Genomic DNA, 16,140 nt, shown 5'->3' on the forward strand with positions numbered 1-16,140 from the left:
GCAGCATAATACACTGAGCTTTCCTTCTCCCATCCTTCCCCACTTTTCTGAAATTTAAGCTTCTGTCAAAAACCCATCTTTTGCTGTGGCTTTGTCAACATCAAAGGTATACTATAACATACACATTGTTGCATTAAAGGTAGAAGAAAACAGCCTGACCTTAAATTTGAGGAATGAGCCCTAAAAGAATCATTGTCCATCTCGTTTACCATCCCAATAGTCACATGATAAAGGGGTTGTTGAACAATCATGGTGATCAATTTCTACCAATTAGTCTACAACAGGCCCAGTTTTCCATGGAGTCTCCCTTGCTGGAATGTAGTAGGTGGTTCGCATAATCCTCCTTCATCATTGCTGAAACTGTCCCTTTAAGGGGCAACTTTTAATTTTTCCCTCAGTTTCTTTGATTTAGTTTAATTGTTGAAAAGGATTTAACTGCTGAAACCAAGTTATAGCAATTACTCAGAGATCTTTTGGGTTTGATTTAACATTGAGTTAACTTTGTCAAAGTAGCAGAAAGAAACATTTTACTTCGGTTTATTAACCCCTTTGTTAATAGTGATCACACTGCGCAATTTTAACACGGAATCCATGCTATTTAGAGCATTCTCTGAAATGGTTCAAATGGTATCTGGGAAGTGATTTCCCTTCCAAGGTATTACAGATTTGAGGCTGTTTTTTTTTACACTGTCTGACTCATAGCCAGAATGTGCTTGTTAGGAGAACTGGAGACAAGCGCCTCAGTGGCAGTGTACAGCAATTATCCACCCTGCTTGGTTTCATCTACTTCACAAATGTTGCTTTTGCTAAAGCAGTTTAATCTAAGGAAGCTGAATAAACATCTCCTTTATTTATTTAAAAAGCAACCACTCTCGTTTGAATGAGAAAAACAAGAAAGAAAAACAATGTCCATCCAGAATATTCTGAGATTATCTTGTATGGATGACCATTGTCAGTAATATTTCTATTAGAAGAGGGATTTTTCAACAATTTGTCCCTCGGAAACTCTCAGTTAGTAAGCTTAAAATGTTCATGGAAGTATCAGGAGACTTATTGCATCAGATCTCTGCCTCCAAAATGCCCGTCCCAAGATTCCTTGGTTAGTCTTGAAATGATGCATCTGGTTCTGTGTCTAAACTTAACACAGTCCTCCTGCACAAATGCTATTTATGGTAGAGTTTTCTGGGAGTGGTCACTGGCATAAATCCATGATAAAATGGATGTTATTAACTGTAACTTAAAAAAGACAGATACAGGACTAGAGGGCAAGTTGAAGAAGGAACAGCACTTGGCTCACTCTGAGATAACTTCACTGTGCCTCTCATCAACATTTTTATGATATTTTTCAAAATGCCTACAACAAGACTCTCTGGAGCAAGCAGCCAAACAAAGCAGCAACACATGGCACCCAAGCATAGAAGAGAAATACAGAATATTTATGAAATTATAATGAAAAAAATGTTGGAAGCCACTCAGCAAGTCAGGCTTGCGGGGAGAGAAATTTAAGGTTCATATTTCAGATGGATGACCTTTTGTCAGAGCTGGGATCTTTTTCAGGCTCAGACCACCAGAGTTCAGTTCCAGCCTCGGGTCACTGTCTGCCATTGAGTTTGCACATTCCCCCTGTGTCTGCGTGGGTTTCCTCCGGGTGAACACTCCAAATATGTGTGGGTTAGGTTGATTGGCCATGCTAAATCGACCCTTCGTGTCAGGGAGATTAGCAGGATAAATATGTGGGGTTATGGATATAGGGCCTGAGTTGGATGGTTGTCAGTGCGGGCTCGATGGGCTGAATAGCCTCCTTCTGCACTGTAGGGATTCTATGATTCAAGCCTCCTTCAAAGAAATTGAATTAAGGAGACAGAAGTGCAGCAGTGCCAGTGAGACACGTTGCCACACGTGCCACCTAAAGGGAGGTGGCACTGAGTTTAAGAAGTTAATTGTGCCTCATCAGGTCAGGCACAGAACAGCCGATATTCCCCCTTTTTTTCATCCACCCTGGGAAGCAACACACTGTGCACCTCGTTTAGGCAATTGTCCATCCTAGATGGCTGCTGTCTTCCCTCATGAACAAACTTTAATGGGGCACCAGTGCCCACCCGCTCAATAAGGGGTCACATTGAAATGTTTCAGAAAGTTCTGGCAATGACAGAAAAAAACAATAAACAGAAATTAGAATGCTGTTATGACAAAGGTAATTTTCTCAACTGTTCAAAAAGATGTCTAGAGATGTAGGAACTTCTCTTCCTCACTCAGAAACTTTTTATTTATTAGTCACAAGTAGGCTTACATTAACACTGCAATGAAGTTACTGTGAAAATCCCCTAGTCACCACACTCTGGTGCCTGTTCAAGAACACTGAGGGATAATTTAGCATGGCCAATGTACCTAACTAGCACATCTTTCGGACTGTGGGAGGAAACTGGAGCACCCAGAGGAAACCCATGCAGTCGCGGGGAGAACGTGCAAACTCCACACAGACAGTGACCCAAGCCGGGAATTGGTCCATGGCACTGTGAGGCAGCAGTGCTAACCACTGTGCTACCAAGTTCTGATAATTCACAATTGCTTTATTTAATTATCCACAATCCTTAAAGAAGGGTTACGTTCAGCAATGGCAAATTCAAATTGCAACTACAATTAAGCCACACAGGACCCTGTCCTATTGGATGCTCAACCTCCTTATTTCCAACTTAATTTCCGAACTTCATACTTACAGTCTTCTCCCCGGTAGTCTTCTAATGGTGTCTGTCGACCTTTTAGTGGAGTTGACCAAGCTGTACCATCTTCCTTGACTGTCTGCAGGAACAGTATCATAATTTCTGTTCATGTCCATTTTCTTGCTGCTGGCTCGGCCATCCTGTCCCAGAAATCTAGCAATGCTCCAAACCTTCAGTTCTGACTGGCAACTGATGTCCTCGACCTCATCCTTTTAAAAAAAATCTTCTGTGAAAGACACAAATTTTTCTTGCTGCTAATCGGCCAGTCTTTCACACTTCTTGTCCCCTGTGATTTACACAGTATTTGAGGGGAGGTGATGGCCTAGTGGTATTATCGCTATAATATTAATCCAGAAACTCAGCTAATGTTCCAGGGATCCAGGTTCGAATCCCGCCACAGCAGATGGTGGAATTTGAATTCAATAAAAAATATCTGGAATTGACAATCTACTGATAACCATGAAACCATTGTCAATTGTCAGAAAAACCCATCTGGTTCACTAATGTTCTTCAGGGAAGGAAATCTGTCATCCTTACTTGGTCTGGCCTACATGTGACTCCAGAGTCACAGCAATATAGTTGACTCTCAACTGCCCTCTGAACAAGGGCAACTAGGGATGAACAAGAAATGCTGGCCAGCCAGCAATGGAATGATCCCATGAATGAATCAAAAAAAAGATCTCCCTCCATTGTCAGTTTATCAGGTCTGAATCCCTTCCCCTATTGTGGTTGCAAGACATATATATATTATATATATATATATATTTATTGGGCCTTTAATTCTCAAATGGGCTATGTGTCTGTCCACTTCCACTTAAACTTGTAACTTCAGCCGAATCTCACACAAGGAGTTAACCTGTTGTGTTAACCTAGGAGATAACCTAAGAGATATTCAATATTTCCAGTGGTAACAGTTGAAAAACAAATTCTAGGGACAATGATTCCCTCCAGCCACATACCCACAAAAATATCTATGGAAAATATATGTTTAAAGCTGCACCTATACTTGCTTCACGTATCTTTTTAATCAGTTAATCAAATGATGGTTCTTGATTTTGGTCCCTTGTGTCTTAAATGGGATGCTTATGCTGCAGTTGGATTTAGGAATTCCGAGTGTTCTATGTTAGAATGTAACCGGTGATAACATTGTATCTGTTGTAATGTGACCAATGGTAACAAGCTGTAAGGGTCAGCTGACCCAGTAAACCATGTAACCAATGACAGAATGATATGATGATCAGCTGACCAGCTGACTCAGTATAAATAAGAACCTGTTGGGAATTGTTAATTTGCTTAGAATGGCCCAAGTTTAGAGTAATGAAGTTTCTTTATTAAACCTTTTCTTTGATTTACAAGTTAGAGTAAGTTTTGTTATATTTTTATTGTCTACACTGGAAGAGTTCCTTCTGGATCAACATTCTAGGCTTTCAGTGTTATGACAATGACATTGTGTAAATGCCACCTCTATACCTGCTGTAATATCAAATAACACCAATATCCCTCTGGCACTCTCTGCCTTCCTCAGATTTCTGAACTTGGAGATCATAAAAGGCTTTTGATAAGCTTTTGTCAAATTGTTGGATATTCTGTATTATCCATGTTTTAAACAGTTGGATGTATTCTTTTCAAAATGAGAATGAATGCTGTGAAACTCTGCACTGCTGCTGGTACCAGTGCTGTGGACTGTTGTCTAGAACACTGCCAGTCACATCCAATACAGACCCATCAGCGTGCCCTGACTCATAGGCTGCAAGCTCAGGCGTGTCGGGCATGCAGACTGGATGGACGGTGTCATGAAACAGCATCTGATGCTGATTTGATGCTCGACCTGCCATTTTGGGTCACACAGATTCCGCTTCTAAACACTCTAAGCTGAATATGTGGTCAGCTGCATGAGAACCCTCTCCTCGTATGATTTAAAGGAATCAAGCACCCAACTTCAAGGTGAGGTGTGTTGCCTTACTTTTGCCAGTGCATAATGGTGGAAGTACTATGTTGTGTTATTAGAGGAGTCTTGCAAACATTTTGGATTTTCGAGGTTTTGGTAGCGGATTTTGCCAATGAGGCCAGGGGAGCAGTTTGGCCTATCTGGAGAAATCCTGCTCTCAGTAACGGGGGCTTTGGTTCTCGCTCCCCATGGGCTGCAGCATGGTATGAAATGGAGCACAGGCAGCAAAGAGAAGAAGCTGGAGGTGGAGGAACTGAAACTCAAGCCAAATGGGACCTTTAGAGAGCTTCCCTGATCCTTTCACCACCCTGACGAACGCTTCCAGATTTCCATCTGAAAACCTTGGAACGCTCCCCTCTTGCTTGTTGCTTCAACAAGTGGCATGGGGCAGCACGGTGGCACAGTGGTTAGCACTGCTGCCTCACAGCGCCAACGACCTGGGTTAGATTCCTGGCTTGGGTCACTGTCCGTGCAGAGTCTGCACGTTCTCCCCATATCTGCATGGGTTTCCTCCGGGTGCTCCGGTTTTCTCCCACAGTCCGGAAGACGTGCTGGTTAGGTGCATTGGCCATGCTTAATTCTCCCTCAGTGTAACGGAACAGGCACTGGAGTGTGGCGACGAGGGGATTTTCACAGTGACTTATTGCAGTGTTAATGTAAGCCGACTAGTGGCACTAATAAATAAACTTTATACTTAAAACTTATTTTCAGCCCTTTCCAAGTCTTTTCTAGACAGTCTGCCACAACTTCTATTCAATGAGTGGGGCTCCTTTTAAGAGAGATGGGCTCCTTTTAAAAGGTGAAAGCTAGCTATGTGTTGTGCTAGCCATACACACAGCTGGTTCCCCGGTAGAGCACGTAGCCAGTCAGAAGTTCATTCTTTGCTGGGCTACATGCTGAAATAATTTTGATAACAGAAGGTTTGCAAGCTACCTGCCTCATCTGAGTGGTGCAATGTGATCCTTGCACACAAAAATGGACTTTAGTGAGAATTCCCCCATAAATGTTCTTAAAGGCATGAAAGCAGGGGTGGCATGGTGGCACAGTGGTTAGCACTGCTGCCTCACAGCGCCAGGGACGCAGGTTCGATTCCCAGCTTGGGTCACTGTCTCTGCGGAGTCTGCATGTTCTTCCTCGTGTCTGCGTGGGTTTCCTCCGGGTGCTCCGGTTTCCTCCCACATTCTGAAAGACATGCTGGTTAGGTGCATTGGCCATGCTAAATTCTCCCTCAGTGTACCCGAACAGGCGCCAGAGTGTGGCGACTAGGGGATATTCACAGTAACTTCATTGCAGTGTGAATGTAAGCCTACTTGTGACTAATAAATTAATTTTAACTTTAACTTTAAACTCTAAGCATGTTCAGAGTTGGGATCGGGAGCAAAATTTGAAAATAGCCTGTGTTCTGACCTCTGGGCGATCTTGTCTGAGGGTGGCACAATGCCTGGCATTGGTAGTCAATTGGGTCAACTAAGGGGTCAATCTCTGGCACCACCAAGATATTGTGGATGTTGGATGGGCAGCCTTCGAGGCTGATACCTGGAAACAGCCTCCCGGCTGTATAGGCCCAGGGTCATCTGTACCTCCAATTCCCCCATCATGGACCTTTTGGGACGTGAAGCCCACAGGCAAGGCCACAAACAACCTTGTGTGTAGAGGAGCTCCCCCTCTGCAGTGATGGCCTGACAGCTATAGACATTCTTTTACTTTTTAGAAGGCTTTTGAGATGCTCTCACACACCCTTTCAGCTTCTCCCCCAGTGGGCTACTGGCCCTCTAGAGCTTTGATTTGGCTTCCCGCCCACCCCTCCTTTAATCCTGACAGAAGAAACATTTCAAAGATGGTAAGATTCTGCCTCTTAAATCAGATCAAAGTCCAATTAAAAGCTGCTTAACATTAACAGATTTAGCCGACAATGAATATCTACTGTATCTATTCCAAATGTTACAAATTGCAGATTTTTCAGTAAAGCCTCCCAATTTATTGAGACTGCTTAAGACATTAATTTCGGAAACATTTTATTCATCTGTTAGTTTTGATTATTTGCAGTTCTACATGTGAAATATTCTTCATTATCTTTAAAAATATGAAATGATCCATTTAACAGTCCTTTTGAAATTAATTTCTTCATTGATAATCACCAATGTGGGTGGCACAGTGATTAGCACTGCTGCCTCACAGTGCCAGGGACCCGGGTTTGACTCCCGACTTGGGTCACCGTCTGTGTGGAGTCTGCACGTTCTCCCCATGTCTGCATGGGTTTCCTTCAGGTGCTCCAGTTTCCTCCCACAGTCCAAAAGACGTGCTGATTAGGGTGTATTGGCCATGCTAAATTCTCCCTCAGTGTACTCGAAAAGGTGCCAGAGTGTGGCGACTAGGGGATTTTCACAGTAACTTCATTGCATTGTTAATGTAAACCTACTTGTGACACTAATAAATAAAGTTTAAGCTGTGGTTAGATTATTTTTATTAAAATAATTGATGTTTCAGATGAGATGCATCCTAGTCTCTAGAGGGAAGTGAGGCTAGGAATTGTGGAGCTTCTGACCACAATCTTTTATTCCCTCTTAGATATGGGATTGGTGCCAGAGGATAGTGGGGGACTGCAAATGTTCAAAAAAGGGGAGATAGATGGACACAAAAAAATTTACAGGCCAGTTGGTCTGACATCAGTATTGGTGGGGAAACCTTTAGATACAATAACCTGGGACAAAATGAATTGACATCTGGAAAATTATGGGCTAATAAATACAAATCAGCTTGGATTTATTTGACTTGTTGGAGTTTAGAAAGATGAGGGGGGATCTTATTGAAATGAGGCCTGGATAGAGTGGACATGGAGAGGATGTTTCCACTAGTAGGAAAAACTAGAACAAGAGGGCACAACCTGAGGCTAAAGGGACATTCCTTTAAAACAGAGATGAGGAGGAATTTCTTCAGCCAGAGAGTGGTGAATCTATGGAACTCTTTGCCGCAGAAGGCTGTGGAGGCCATGTCATTAAGTTTCTTTAGGAGAGATATAGATAGGTTCTTGATTAATAAGGGGATCAGGAGTTATGGGGAAAAGGCAGAAGATTGGGGATGAGAAAAATATCAGCCATGATTGAATGGCGGAGCAGACTCGATGGGCCGAGTGGCCTAATTCTGCTCCTATGTTTCATGGTCACACTGAGGGAGAATTTAGCATTGGCTAATGCACCTAACCAGCACGTCTTTCAGACTGTGGGAGGAAACTGGAGCACCCAGAGGAAACCTATGCAGATACAGGGAGAACATGCAGACTCCGCACAGACAGTAACCCAAGCCAGGAATTGAACCCGAGTCCCTGGCGCTGTGAGGCTGTAGTGCTAACCACTGTGCCACCATGCCACCCATAGGGAAATAAGAGTGGAAATTGCAGAAAAGCTGACCACAACTTTCCAACAAAGATAGAGGACTGGAGAACATGCAGACGCAGTACAGTCACCCAAGCCAGGAATTGAACACAGGTCCCTGTTGCTGTGAGGCACAATGCTAACCATTGTGCCACCATGACGCCCTCATGGTGCTATTCTAAACGGGGCAGGTGTACGTTGAGAAATCTTTGCAGGTGTCAGGCCAAGTTGAGCAGGCTGTTAAAAAGGAATATAAGATCCTTGGCTTTACTAATGGTGAAATTGAGTCCCAAAACAAGGATGTTGTGGTCAATGCTGGCTCGGCCTCAGCTGCAATATTATGTTCAATTCTGGGAAACACGTTTCAGAAATAATGTTAAAGCTTTGGAGAAGGTACAGAAGAGATTTATTAGATGGCAGTGGGGATGAGGTGCTTCAGCTATATCAAAGACTGAAGAAGTTGGGCTTGTTTTCCTTTGAGCAGAGAAGGTTAGGAGCAAATTTGATTGAGGCATTCAAAATCATGAATGGTTTTGAAAATGCGAATAAGGACGAATGATTTTCACTGGTGGGAGCATTGGTAACCAGAGGACACAGATTTAAGGTGATGGGAAAAAGAACCAGAAGCAACATGAGGAAAGAATTTTTGACATGGTAAATTGTTGTGATCTGGAGTGCTGCCTAAAACAGCAGTGGAAGAAGATTGTATAGTCACATTCAAAAGAGAACTGAATAAACATTTGAAAGGACAATTTGTCAGGGCAAAAGGGAAAGTGCAGAGGAGTGGGGTTAATTGAATCAGCACAGATATAATGGGCTAAATGGCTTCTTTCGATGCTGTATCATTCTGTATGCACATGGTGGAAGCCCATCAGATTTAGGAAGAACAATTAGCCCAGCATGTTGATGAGGTGGCAGTAGGACTCTTACTATAACATCATAAGTTCTCAAGCGAATGAATATTTGTTGGAGCAGTTTTTCTCCCTGTACATTCCTTGTTCCCTTTTACCCATCTGACCCTTTCTCTTTCTCTGCGTCATCCAGCAAGCTTGCAGGCTTACTCGTGGGCAGCATGATGGCACAGTTGTTAGCAGTGCCGTCTCATAGCACCAGAGACCCGGGCTCAATTCCGGTCTCGGGTCACTGTCTGTGTGAAGCTAGCATGTTCTCCCTGTGTCTGTATGGGTTTCCTCCGGTTGCTCTGGTTTCCTCCCACAGTTCAAAAGACGTGCTGGTCAGGTGCATTGGCCATGCTAAATTCCCCCTCAGTGTACCCGAACAGGCGCCGGAATGTGGCAACGAAGGGATTTTCACAATAACTTCATTGCAGTGTTAATGTAAGCCGACTTGTGAAATTAATAAAATAAACTTTAAACTTTACTCCCTGCCCCTTTGGATGAATGAGTCATCTCTTCGGATGGCAGAATTATGTAGGATGTAGAATTTATCTCCAGTGTTATTCTGGTAAGCCAGCATGACCTGGGTAGTGGCAGAAGGATATACGAAGTGCAGCTGGGTCCCTTCTATCTGATGCCATTCCTCAAATTTCCCATTAGGCATGACTGTGGATGGTCCATTGCCCAGTCAGTTACGTGTGTCTTCCTGTCTCCCATATTAAATATTGAATTGACAGATAGCAAGTTAAGAGCAGATCTGCTTTTTAAAATAAATGTAGTGTGAGACCTGTTAACATACATTCACATCATTTTTAAGGATATGATGAAACCTGGTACCTCCCTCAATACACTCTCAATTGCTACAGGCTTCTGTGATTGGAAAATTAACACAGTCTACATTTAGTCCTCATTTTACCCAGTACTATAGGCAGGGTTTGGAATCATTCCCTAAGCACTACATCAGGGAATCCGGCCTAGATTATCTTTTTGGTGAATTCATGTGAAACTTTACAAAAAAGCGCGAGTCTTTTTCTTCGAGACCATGATTCATAGAATCCCTACAGTGCAGAAGGAGACCAATTGTCCCACTGATTCTATACCGACTCTCTGACAGATCATCTTATCAACCCTATCTCCCCCTGTCTTATTCCCATAACCTCCCACATTTATCCTGCTAATTCCTCTAACCTACACATCTTTGGACACTAAGGGGCAATTTAGCATGGCCAATCATAGGAACATAAGAACATAAGAAATAGGAGCAGGAGTAGGCCATCTAGCCCCTCGGGCCTGCCCCGCCATTCAATAAGATCATGGCTGATCTGATGTGGATCAGTACCACTTACCCGCCTGATCCCCATAACCCTTAATTCCCTTACCGCTCAGGAATCCATCCATCCGCGCTTTAAACATATTCAGCGAGGTAGCCTCCACCACCTCAGTGGGCAGAGAATTCCAGAGATTCACCACCCTCTGGGAGAAGAAGTTCCTCCTCAACTCTGTCTTAAACCGACCCCCCTTTATTTTGAGGCTGTGTCCTCTAGTTTTAACTTCCTTACTAAGTGGAAAGAATCTCTCCGCCTCCACCCTATCCAGCCCCCGCATTATCTTATAAGTCTCCATAAGATCCCCCCTCATCCTTCTAAACTCCAACGAGTACAAACCCAATCTCCTCAGCCTCTCCTCATAATCCAAACCCCTCATCTCCGGTATCAACCTGGTGAACCTTCTCTGCACTCCCTCCAATGCCAATATATCCTTCCTCATATAAGGGGACCAATACTGCACACAGTATTCCAGCTGCGGCCTCACCAATGCCCTGTACAGGTGCATCAAGACATCCCTGCTTTTATATTCTATCCCCTTCGCATTATAGGCCAACATCCCATTTGCCTTCTTGATCATCTGTTGTACCTGCAGACTGGGCTTTTGCATCTCATGCACAAGGACCCCCAGGTCCCTTTGCACGGTAGCATGTTTTAATTTGTTTCCATTGAGATAGTAATCCCATTTGTTATTATTTCCTCCAAAGTGTATAACCTCGCATTTCTCAACGTTATACTCCATTTGCCATATCCTCGCCCACTCACTCAGCCTGTCCAAATCTCTCTGCAGATCTTCTCCGTCCTCCACACGATTCACTTTTCCACTTATCTTTGTGTCGTCTGCAAACTTCGTTACCCTACACTCCGTCCCCTCCTCCAGATCATCTATATAAATGGTAAACAGTTGCGGCCCGAGTACCGATCCCTGCGGCACGCCACTAGTTACCTTCCTCCAACCAGAAAAACACCCATTTATTCCGACTCTTTGCTTCCTGTCGGATAGCCAGTCCCCAATCCACTTTAACACACTACCCCCAACTCCGTGTGCCCTAATCTTCTTCAGCAGCCTTTTATGGGGCACCTTATCAAACGCCTTTTGGAAATCCAAAAACACCGCATCCACCGGTTCTCCTCCATCAACCGCCCTAGTCACATCTTCATAAAAATCCAACATGTTCGTCAATCTAGCCTGCACATCTTTGGACTGTGGGAGGAAACTGGAGCACCCGGAGGAAACCCCCGCAGACACGGGGAGAATGTGCAAACTCCACACAGATCGTCACCCAAAGCTGGAATCGAACCCGGCTCTCTGTTACTGTGAGGCAGCAGTGCTAACCACTGTGCCACCATGCTGCCCTGACATTTCATTACGGTTCCTAGTATGGAATTCCAGTTGGTCCAATTCATAGCAACATCAGAACAAGAAGAGACCATTCAGCCCCTTGACATGGTCGGGGGAATTTTCCTGTCCCGGGGGGCAGACTACGCAAAGGTCCTTTGACCTCGGGCTGGATTTTCTGGTTTTGGGGCAAGCGCGGCCAGAAAATTCTGCCCGGTGTGTTATCTAATTAGATCATCATTGATTCATGCATCAAGGTGCAATCTAAGAAGCTCAAGGCTCCTGGGCTGGGGAAGGAGGCCACAGGGATATGAACTGTAGTGTATAAGGGAGGAAAGGGCTCAGGAGGTAACAGCCAGGATTCCTACCCCCCAGACATGGCCCTAGCCTGGCAAAAGATTTCACAACTTGACTCGAATAGTCAAGGGAAGATCCCACCTCAGAAATACTCCTCAATATCTGCCCCATCATCAGTATCAAAACCGCAACACACTGCACCCACCATCAAACAATACATTCACACACTCCACATTATTGCACCCTCCACAGGTACTACTTACACCTCGGGCACATAAGACAGCTCTTCAATCATATTCGGCATCACGCTCAGACAATGCATTCTTTCTCTTAAAAGACAAGATGCACAGAGCAAACACCAAGGGAAGGGAGGCACAACTGCAAGATGACAGTGCTGGCGGTGATTCAGGGGTGAGGGTGTCAGTGGAAATGCCAGTATATTGCCGAGATATATGTGGCAATTCTAACTTCCCTATATATCCACAACTATCCCTGGTCCCCATCAGAGTACAGCCCAACAGCGAAGGTGTCTTCTTTTTGCCGGTATATCAATTGTGAGTCACACCAAATGACATTAGTGCAATAACTTGTTGGAAGCCTGTATTGGCAAAGGTGCACAACGACATCACACACAGGTGGCCAAAACTGATAGCGGATTTAAAAATCAGGCCATCGTTGATGTGTAAGAATTAGTTATCTGTTGATAAAGATTGTGTTATGTCGGGAGTTAAAGTTGTGATTCCTGAAAGATAGAAATCACAGTTGCTATGTGATCTTCGTGATCAACACTTAGAGATAAACTTGACAATGAGTCTAGAGAGAAGCTATCCTTGGTGGTCAGGGTTAGATAAGGACATAAAAGACACAGTGACACAGTGCAGAGTATGTTAAGTTATAGAAGAGAAGTCACCATCAATACCTGTGTAGTCATGGGAATGGCCAGCTGTAGTGTGGCATAGGCTGCACATAGATTGTACAGAATGTGTGAAGGGCACCAATTATTTATTGCGATGGGTAGCCATTGAAAGTGTGTTCAAACAGCTAGCAAAACTCTAGATACTTTGCATTGTTTCTTTGATGCTTCTGGGTTTTCAGAGGAAACTGTGTCTGACAACAGACCCCAGTTCAGTTCAGAAGAGTTGCAAATTTCATGAGAATGAATGGGGTAAAATACACTAGATTTCCGCCGTACCATCCTGCTTTAGCAGCACACACTGTTAAGCGTGCTCTTGTGAAGCAAAGATATCAGCTATCATTCACTCATAAACTGGTGAATTCTTTGTTTATGGTAACACACCTCACACAACTACCAGCAGCAGAATGCCAGCTGCATGGTTTCTCAGAAGACAGCCTCGAACAAGATTTTCATTGCTGAAGCCTCATTTAACACAATGGGTAGAAGAGAAGCAATAGAGACAAAAAGACAGTCATGATTGGAGCAGAGTAAGAAAAAGAAGTCTGGGTAAAGTGGCTACCAGCAAGAGTCATGAAAATGTGATCATCGCACATGTTTGGTAGTGGAAAGTTAGGTTTTTACATAGGGATGATGTTTTACTTTCAGGGGTTCATGTGCAAGAAGAAAGTTGGGAAGAATCAAATAAGTCTGATGAATTGGATTAGTTTGGACACAACTAGAGTACTGATGGTTACTCCAACGCACGTTGTGCCTGAAACCAGTTCAGACCTGGATCAGAGTCAGACAGACCTGCCTGACGAAGTAGAAAATTCAGTTCACGGTCAAGGTCAAAATCGGTCTTTGTTTCAGAAAACATCTCCCAAGACTCAGGCTCAGATGGATCAAGGTCATTTGCCAAGTTCTGAAAGTTTGGGTCAAGAAAGAAAGTATGTTCATTAGGAATAGGAAACCACTGGTTAGGTTTGATTTGTAAATAAATAAAAAACAAAAAATGAATATGTCTTATATGGAGCTTGAACATTTTGTACCTTTTTCATTAAGGACAGGGGAGTGTAATAGAATCCACTTGTGGCAACATGCTACTGTGCAGAGGGACCTGGGAGTCCTTGTGCATGAATCGCAAAAATTCAGTTTGCAGGTGCAGCAGCTGATCAAGAAGGCAAATGGAATGTTGGCCTTTATCACGAAGGGGATGGAGTATAAAAGCAGGGAGGTCTTGCTGCAATTGTACAAGGTACTGGTGAGGCCGCAACTGGAGTACTGTGTGCAATTTTGGTCCCCTTATTTGCGGAAGGATGTATTGGCCTTGGAGGGAGTACAGAGAAGGTTCACCAGGTTGATACCGGAGATGAGGGGGATAGCTTATGAGGAGAGATTGAGTAGATTGGGCCTGTACTCGCTGGAGTTTAGAAGGCTGAGGGGAGATCTTATAGAGACATATAAGATAATGAAGGGGCTCGACAGGGTAGAGGCAGAGAGATTCTTTCCACTTAGAAAGGAAACAAGAACCAGATGACACAGCCTCAAAATCAGGGGGAGTCAGTTTAGGACAGAGTTGAGGAGGAACTTCTTCTCTCAGAGGGTAGTAAATCTCTGGAATTCTCTGCCCATTGAAGCAGTGGAGGCTACCTCGTTAAATATGTTTAAGTCTCAGGTAGATAGATTTCTGATCAATAAGGGAATTAAGGTTATGGGGAGCGGGCGGGTAAGTGGAACTAAACCACTATCAGATCAGCCATGATCTTATTGAATGGCGGGGCAGGCTCGAGGGGCTAGGTGGCCTAGTCCTGCTCCTATTTCTTATGTTCATATTTGTGTATGTATGTATGTGGAGAGATCAAAACAGGAATAAACCAGTTCAGTTAGTTACTTGAACTCCGTGTGGCTAACAGTCTCTTTTTATCCTGCAAAGATACCACACCAACCAGCATCCATGGGATCACAAGATGGTCCAATGGAAGATTGAACAAATTTCACTGTGCTGCTCGCATCTTTCACTGAATGGCAAAGTGCTGCAGTGGAAGTTCAGGTGGCTGACATAGTGGCTATAAGTTCTTCAGTTGAAAGAGCATTGCAGAGTGTTAGCAACCCAGCTATCTGTCCTCCAGCAGATCACTGGACTAGCTAAGGAGATGCCCTGAGGGGTGACAGCATGGTGGCACCATGGTTAGCAATGCTGCCTCACAGCGCCAGGGACCCGGGTTTGAATCCCGGCTTGGGTCACTGTCTGTGTGGAGTTTGCATTTTCTCCGTGTCTATGTGGGTTTCCTCCAGGTGCTCCAGTTTTCTCCCACAGTCTAAAGATGTGCGCGTTAGGTGGATTGGCCATGCCAAATTGCCCCTTAGTGTCAGGGGAACTAGCTAGGGTAAATGTATGGGGTTATGGGGTTATCCCACCTGGGTGGAATTGTGGTTGGTGCAGATCCTATGATTCTAGGATTCTATGTCTTCATGCAGCAGGAACTGATGAGATGCCAGAATTCCCACTCCCTTTCCTGCCACTCCACCATTGCCCTTTTCACTGCCTGTCAGTCAGGTGGGCCAGACCGCTGAAGTCTATATTGAGATGCTGCCATCCGAGGCTGGGGCATCTTGGCCTTGAATCTCTCAGAAGCGTTACTGAGGAACATCTGACCTGTCTTCTTCAGATTCTCAGCAAGTATCCACCTCGCATGCTGTTTTACTTGGTTTGCAGTTCATAGAAGTGCTTCTAGGATAGCCACTAACGGTAAGCATCAGGTGAATCCATTGATAATTCTAAGTATTACTGATTTGTTTGTATCCTTTTCTCTAGATAAAGGCGGATGGATAGCAGTGAAATTGAGGTTTCTCATAGTGTGATCTTGATGGGTTGGAGGGATTGAAAGCTGGGAAAGGGGGGTGGACTTTCTATTGGATCCTCAGTAATGAAAGGCAGGTGCACTGTAATATGATGGTGGAAAATGTCTTTCAGATGTGGTCTCCAGTTAGATGGTAGGGTGCTCCTTCTGGCATGAATTCTTTGGTACTATCCTTCATGCCTTCTACCTCCTCCTCAACGTCATCCTCCACAACTCCTGCCTTCTCCTTCTTTCTTAAGTCTTGTCTAACCCTCTGGCATAATTGCTGCTGGCAATAACTGCTCTCTCCTGCAGCAAGTCACCACAAATCTGGAGGCCTCCTCACCCTCCTATCCCTCCTCTCTCTCTCACACACACACACTTTCAGCTTCTGGTGTTGTTTTGCATGGCTTCATCTCCTTATTTTCTTTTCTAGACCATGGTGGACCCCTGGCAAGATCCCCATAACCAACCACCTCTTTCTCCAGGTGACTCTTAGAGATCTCCAA

Source organism: Mustelus asterias, chromosome 1 (assembly GCF_964213995.1).
Source record: "Mustelus asterias chromosome 1, sMusAst1.hap1.1, whole genome shotgun sequence".
Classification (NCBI taxonomy): domain Eukaryota; kingdom Metazoa; phylum Chordata; class Chondrichthyes; order Carcharhiniformes; family Triakidae; genus Mustelus; species Mustelus asterias.